The sequence below is a fragment of the Xenopus laevis genome, chromosome 7S (genome assembly GCF_017654675.1).
Source record: "Xenopus laevis strain J_2021 chromosome 7S, Xenopus_laevis_v10.1, whole genome shotgun sequence".
In the NCBI taxonomy this organism is placed as follows: domain Eukaryota; kingdom Metazoa; phylum Chordata; class Amphibia; order Anura; family Pipidae; genus Xenopus; species Xenopus laevis.
This window is the reverse complement of record NC_054384.1, coordinates 96,622,668-96,631,296: the sequence shown is the minus strand read 5'-3', so window position 1 is coordinate 96,631,296 and position 8,629 is coordinate 96,622,668.

The following is an 8,629-nucleotide window of genomic DNA, read 5'->3' as shown; positions in this document are numbered from 1 at the left end:
AGTAGCAGTAATAATAATAAGTGTGTAGCCTTACAGAACATTTGCTTTCAGGTGGGGTCAGCAACACCCATCTGAAAGCTGGAAAGAGTCGGAAGAAAAAGGCAAATAATTATAAAACTATAAAAAAATCAATAATGATGACAAATTGAAATGTTGCTTAGAATTGGCCATTCTATTACATACTAAAAGGTTACTTAAAGGTGAACCACCCCTTTAATCTCCTACATCCACATCACATGAATCTACAGTATTACATAGACTATGTATCAACTAAAAAGTAGATAACATGAGGGCCTATTTTTCAATTTTCTAATTTGAATTTTTTTCTGAAATTTGATTGTGGCATTACACTCTTTTTCCCCAATAAAGCATATAACAAATTCTAATAGGAAAAATGTAATCATGTTGACTTGCAGGAAAAAAACTTGATCAGAACAAAAATTGCATTGTTACATCCCTTTTTACATATCTCAATGAATGAACAACTTCAAAAATATAATATCTTGAATGATGATTATACAGGTGTCCCATTGTCAGGGGGCCTATCGGCTCCCAGCGGGAGTAGTCAGGACCAAGGAGGCAGCTTAGGGGCAAAGTCCAAGTTCACAGTATCCAGAAAGGGATCAGGCGTAAGCGTAGTCAAGTTCATGCAAATGTTCGGCAAGGCAGGCAGCAGGAATCAGAATTAGGGTCAAGCCAAGGGTCAGGAAGCCAGGAAGCAGGAATTCAGGAATTAAGGAACCCAGGAACATGATTTAGCAATTCCTATATTCGGGATCGAACCGTGACCTGGAAGTCCTTTTATTCCAAAGTTTGCGGCATCAGGGTGCTCCTGACACCCATTGGCATATAGAATCTTGATAAAATGCCTGTGTCAGAATCAAACACAGGACACAAGCGCTGTAAGAGAACTGACTGAACCACCATGACTCGTGGAAGATCTCTAGGACAAGGGAGAGAAGACCTAGGTCTTTAAACCAAAGTTCCTTGATATCATTACACTATGATACAAAACTGGGTTACAAAAAGGGTCTAAATGGGAACTGGCCTTTCTGTATTAGGTATTCCATATCATGAATAACTGATTTTTCACTGCAAGATAAATTAACGACCTATGCGGAAAAATTATGGCTAGGGGATGTGTTTCACCTTTTAGTCAACAATTTATGTGTGTTATCGAATAGCCAATTCTAAGCAACTTTTTAATTGGCCTTAATTTTTTTCTTTTTTTTATTGTTTTTGAATTATTTGCTTTCTTCTGACCCTTTCCAGCTTTCAAATAGGGGTTAGTGACCCCAATGCTCTGTAAGGCTATAACTGTATTGTTTTTGCTATTTTTTATTGCTCATCTTTCTATTCGGGCCCTCTCCTATTCATATTCCAGTGAATATTGGAGAGCCGCTGAATAAAATGCTAAATAACTCAAAAACCACAGATAATAATAAATGAAATATCACTCTTTACATCATACTAAAAGTGAATTTAAAGGTGAACAACCCCTTTAAAAAGAAATGTAGAAAATCTAGGATTTATTCTGGGGTTCCCTGTGTCTTCATAGGTTTTCTCCCGCACTCCAAAAACCTACAGGCAGGTTAGGAGGAGCGAGGAGTAACCACGTGGAAGAGACCTTGCCGATTACTGTAGCTGGGTGTATTATTGCATATGCAACACGGGGACTTAATCCAAAGCGGTCTGTTCATTGAGAAATTTGCCCATATAATTAAATGGCTCTTTAAAGGTGGTTCCACTTCCGCTTAAGCGACTTACAATTTTGCAATAGCGCTTAGATAATAACTCTACACGAAAAAAAAGTGATGCTGCATTGAGGATTAAAATAAAAATCCACATAATGGATAAAGCATTTGCAGATTGTCCCTTTAATTTAGATCAAATTTATCTAGTTGGGGAATCCTCATTTGGCAAAACTTTGGGATATTCAAGCTCATATTTCTTTTAACAATAAACCGGTGTTTAGAATTCATTACCAGCACAATTGATTTTTAACTGGGTTCTCACATAAATTCATCTATTTAAATAATTCATTTATAATGAACTTGTAATTTATTATTATGAGTAATTTATTATACATGAATTGTTATAACTTTAAAATTTGTATTTAATGTGGTATATACATAAAATTTGTGGTTGGTGATTAATTAAGGAGACTCATATTGAATAAAATTTAATGAATTGACTTATCTACAGAGTGCGATTTGAGATTCTTGTTGTTTTAAAAATGTTCATTACTATTAATCTCACACACTGCCAGCCATTTCTGACTAAGTAGATTCTCATAAAATGCAATTGAGTGCACAGCCATGTCTTAACAGGTTTATTGGTTCCTGGTAAAAAATAGACCATAGTGAATATGATAGGGTCCTTAGATTGTAAGCTCCACTGGGGCAATCAATGATGTAAAATCTCTGCAAACTGATAGAGAATATGTTATAAAGAATATAAAGAATAATAATACTGTTTAGAAGCCAGCTGTCTAATATACTTAACTGATAAGCTTTAAAGGAACTGTTCAGGGTAACAATAAAAACTGGTTAAATAGATTGTATGTGCAAAATAAAAAACTTTTCTAATATAGTTAGTTAGCCAAAAATGTATGTAGGCTGGAGTGATTGGATGTCTAACATAACAGAACAGAACACTACTTCCTGCTTTGCAGCTCTCTTGCTTTCCACTTTTCAAACAAGCGGATATATCCATGTATGGCCAGCAGACCACAAAGGCCCAGGCCTAGGGCGGCAAATTTTCAGTGGTGGCATGCCACCCAGCCGCATTCTCAGTTAGCACTGAGATCAGGGCGCGCGTTAAAGAGACGGGCGCTAGGACCTGGTGGCCTAGGGGCACCAGGCACAGAAATCTGGCCCTGATGGCCAGACTATTTGCATGTAGCCAGGTGTCCAGGAATAAGCCACAGAAAACAACTGTAGTTTTCTTACTAGCCATGTCCAGAATGAGTGCAGAGGCTACTACTAGTGGCAGTGGTGATAAAGAGATTATGGGCAGAGCATAAAGAATTTAGATTATATTGACATGGGATTGCAATTATGGGACAAAGCTGTGATATTTCACTCCACTGACAATGTTCCAAACATTATGCTTGTTGATGTAGTGTATAGAGCTATTAGAGATGTCAACCAACTTCATGTCATGAGGTAGATGATCCACTTTATATCTTTTTAAGATATGACTATGAAGATTTTCATTCATCCAGGTCATGGTATATCTAGTATAGGTTAATCTAAAAACAACTGGACTTGCTCATCCGAACAGCTTCTTCAGTTCAGTTTTTAAGACTTTATTTCATGTTACCATTTTAGTGTTAATTTTCGGCTTAACAAAATCCAGGTCTGGATCATTATCTCCCTCATGTCATTTTACACCTCTGAGAGTGGAAAAGGTTTGAAACTGGTAAGGTAGCTGTAAAATTCATGACCAACTAGAATGGTGTTTGCCTGTGATATTCCAGCCCATCATGACCAGGTCAAGGAGATACTGCCCAAGTATTGAAAATCACAGATTTTGAGAGACTTGGTTAATGCCACTTAGATTTTGGGAGAAATAAATTGTGATGATCATTGGTGTCATAGGACTAGCTAGGACTTTTGGTCTAATGGTGGCCATACACTGTAAGATTCCTTTGTGTGGGCGATATAGTGGTAATCCAATCGCATTACAATGAAGGGATATGAAGTTGGAGTGAGGGTTGCATCAATGAGTCGATGAACAATTAAGCCTGTCCAATTGAGATTTGGACTGTTTGGGCCACATATCGATCGGGAAGGCCTGTTGGAGGTCTAAAGGACCTGAATCAGCAGCTTAAATCTGTCAGTGTATGGCCAGGGGAAATGTGCATATTTTAATCAACTCCTATTAACAATAGGAGCAATCAGTAATTTGCATGACTCTTCATATGCACATAGGGATTCAGACAAACAATGGGCCTTTGAACGATACACACACAGTATATGTGAGATGCCTAATTGTCATGATTCAATTTAATTTGACCCTCCCCCGATGTTGCCGCTTCTATAATTATTGAATACACACTGAACTGAATTATGGCCATGAAACCGATCTCCATTGAAGTAAATCACTTTACAAAACAGGGCAGGGGTTGGCCTTAGAAATTAGGAACAAGTGGCTACTGTGTGATTCCATTCAGTGTTTGATTATATCTTAAGAGTTCTAATGAAATAGTTAATTCCTATAATGACTTGAGTTAAGGCCAATGAAAGTTGATGAACTTGTAGCCCATAGTGTGTGTGGCACTACTAAAGCTCAGTATGATCTGTAGTATGGAAGTGAAACTTGAATGAGTTAACCTCACCCTAGAGTGCAACGGTAACCCTCAACGGAGAAATCTTCAAGGTGAAGTGATAACAGAAAACCACATCAAAGGGCAACTGAGTGAAAAAAATATGGATTGGGAATCAGTGTCTATACAAGCACAAAGCTTGATTTTTCAAACCAGTATCTTTCACACACCCTTATTCAGCCCCCCACCCTCTCCTGCTCAGACACCTCTTCCTGTTTATGCACAGAAATATTTGATTGTTCGAGTAAACATCTGGCCCCCCTTTTTTTTGCAACCAGTGACCTCACTTCCTTCTGCACATACTTCCCCTAGTGCAGGAAACCTTAGTCCTATCACTTCCTGCCATCTCTGCTTCTCTGTTTCCTGATTGGTCAGTGGGTTCCCTTAGATTAGCCTAGGGAGGGCTCATGTGTGTTTTTATTTAGAGGTATGTTGGGGAGTTGGTATAGATATTCTGATATCTGACTTCCAAGGCTAATCTGGCTCACTTTCGGCATGGCTCTAAGGTAAGACATATAAAACTCAAAATAAAAGCATTGCCTAAATTGAAGGTTAGATATTGGCATTAACACAAGTCATTCTTTATTTGGTATAATTTTGTATTCACATTGTATTTTAAATGATACAACATATTGCCAGATGCACAGTGGAGAATGAGGAAGCTTCTGCAGAATACATTTCCAGTTCCTAGTTTTATGCTGCGTAAAGCAAATAAGCAACAATGGGATCTTCTAAACATACAGCGTATGGATTCTATGCAATGAACAGTGTAGATATACTGGGAGAGCACCACTCAGACTCTGAGTCACACAGCTGTTGATGGATGTACAGATATTGCATTGTTGTACCTTATCATAGATCTTTCTATAAACTGAACCTCTGCCTGTATCTGCATATTAAGTTACAAGTCTACAGACAGACCATCTTCATAACTATTTGATTCATAAGTTATCTAACTATATATCTACTCATAGATAGAAATTAAATAGACAGATAATAGATAGATAGTCTACAGACTGAGGATAGGTTAAACAATTCCGAGGTTTGTTTCTTAACCACTGGACACATTAAAGGGGCTGTTCATCTTAAAACACTTTTTTCAGTTCAGTTGGTTTCAGATAGTTAACCAGAAATAAAGACTTTTTCCAATTACGTTCCATTTTCTATTTTTGACCGTATAAAATGTAATTTTTCACCTCCTAAGGGCAGTGGCACATGCTGCTACTAGGGGAGATTAGTCGCCCAGCGACAAATAGCCTCTTCTTTGGGCGACTTATCACCTCTAAATGCCTTCCCGCAGGCGATTTACATTCTAGCTCAGATCGCTTTGTCTTTCCAAAGTCGCCAGAAGTTTCCTCGTGGGACAACTTTGGAAAACTAAACGTGTAAGGGAGATTAGTCACCCGAAGAAAAGGTGACTTGTCTCTTCCCCAGTAGACGCGTGTGCCACTCCCTAGAGGGAGGGTCGCCGACTTTTTAACTGTTCTAAACTGATACATTTAGTTGATACATTTGTCCCTGCTGAGCAGAATCCCTGAGTTTTCATTAAAGGCAGCTGTTAGAATTGATACAATAGTTGCTTATACTCCACAGATGCTGCTGAGAAATGTATCAACTAATTGTATCAACTAAATGTAGAAAATTGTAACAGTTCAGATCCTCCTGGATCACTGAGCTGTCAGACTGAAAACCCAGACATGAATATTAAACTTTAAGCTTAAATTTTGGATAAAAATATAAGATGGAAGACAATTGAAAAAATTATTTGTTTATGGTGAACAATGTGAAAACAACTGAATTGAAAAGGTGTTTGGAAGGTGAACAACCCCTTTAACCTCAAGGGCACAATAAAGGTATTGGGTTTAACATATAACAACCCCCTTTTTTTATCCTCTGACTTCCAACATAGACAGATCCACTTCAATACTCGTATAGGGGGGTGCTGTCATATATTATGATCGGTGAGGTGTGATAAAGTGTTAACTGGATGCCCTACAAATACACCCAAGCAGCAACCAGTCAAGGCTGATAATGAGAGATGAAATGATAATGATGAAAGACAAATCGCATGCAGATGCCAGAGAGGCAGGGCGAGGAGACAGATGCACTCACATGTCATATTTCCATACAGTGCTTATGAGCTCAGACAGACCATGACATTCAGTGAACTAATGACTACTTATTAGCACAGATACCGGATTTAAATTACCATTGTCGTATGTGGTGCTGCAAGAGGCAACCCCATCCAAAAGACATTCGGTTGTAAAGTGGTTCAGGCCACTAATACCTCAAAAATGTGGGGTTTTTTTGACGCAATAAAAAATAATGTATTCTTAGTTCCTCAGCAGCAACATAAACTATGTAGGAGACAAGATATTACCTGTGTAGTGACCTTATTAAGCTGAATAATAACATGGTAACATGCTGGATGAATGAATCTAATACATGCTAGCCTAAATCACTCTGTGTTTGTGGCACCCTAAGTGCAAGCTAGTTCACTAGGAACAGAGGGAGCTTCTGCTTTTAATTTAAATCCCCACTTTTCCCTAATTTCCCTAAGACCTCTCTACACCATTGATGTGATACCCCAAGCCCACCATCTGTTGAACTCCAACTCCCGAAATTTTCAGATGGAATATGTAATCTCTCTTTGTCTGTATGTTTGTCTGGAGATATATATATATATATATATATGTGTATATACTGTATATATATATATATATATATATATATATATATAGTCAGCAAGAACGGTCCGCACTCTCAGGTCTTATGTAGAAAGTAAAAAAGTTTTATTGTTACATACGAGACTAACGTTTCGGCCTCCTCCGAGGCCTTTCTCGGAGGATGCCGAAACGTTAGTCTCGTATGTAACTATAAAACTTTTTTACTTTCTACATAAGACCTGAGAGTGCGGACCGTTCTTGCTGACTACATATTGTAATTTTGGATACTGCACCCAGGCAAGCTGAAAAATATTTTCGAGAGTGCTGGCTATTTTGTGAACTATATTATATATATATATATATATATATATATATATATATATATATATATATATATATATATATAAAATCCAAAAAAGTGAGGTGCACACTGGGAACTTTTGTTTAGTTTAAAAAGTTCATTTTATTAAATATAAGTTAAAAATAGACCTATTTTTAACTTATATTTAATAAAATGAACTTTTTAAACTAAACAAAAGTTCCCAGTGTGCACCTCACTTTTTTGGATTTTGTATGCAGCATTGGATGGTAGCACCTGGGTCATTCATTTGGAGTAGTGGAGTGCTGAACTATTTGGACTATATATATATATATATATATATATATATATATATATATATATATATCATATATCCTTATATTAATATTAATACAATTATTAATATTAGCCTAGCTTTAAAATACTAATCCATAAGTCCCCGTTAGTAAATGAACCCAGTTCACAATTTTAGGCCTTGCGTTTGAAATACACCCATTATTGTTTGTGAGTGCCTAGTCTTACAGTGCACTTTTACTATGACAATTTTACTATAAGTGCACAGAGAGTTCAATGCTGATTACACTGCAGATTCATAGTTTCACAATGGCAGTGACAAAGGGAAAGCAAACAGGGTTTCTGCAGAGTTCAGTTCAGAGTTCTTATATACACAGGCAGGGTAAAAGCAGAAATAGATATCCAGTATGTCTGCATCTGCAATGACAATATTATCAGAGCTGATACAAATCTAGCACCAGTCATACAAACCTGGGCCGTTCAGCTCTTGCTGGCAGCTTTCCAACTTTGGAGTGTAATGGGGCTTATAGCCACATTAGTATAAGACTAATGACACAAATAGAAGCCTCCGTCACAGGTATTTTATAAATGGGCAACTACCTGATCAGGGATGTGCAACACTGGGGGCTCAGAACAATTTCAAAGCCATGTAACAGGGTTATTTCAATTGTATTCTGCAAAAGACAGTGCTATCAGTGAGAGCTGACTCATGCAACCTACCTATTATTATTATAATAATACCTTCAAGGAACCTCCAGAGCACCCTTGTGTAATAAACATGCACCCGATAGATACACGCAGAGGCTAAAATGAGAACAGGTTTAAGTGGATACACTTATTTATTTGATTTATAAAGTGAGCACATTAGAGTTCCCCTTAAAATACATGTCTTGTATTTAAGCCTTAAAGGAGAAGGAAAGCTACCGAAACAGTTTATTGCCAATAGATTAGCCACAATAGTACAAGCTATACCACTTTATTTATTCTGTAGAATGCTCTATCATACCTGAGTAAACAGCT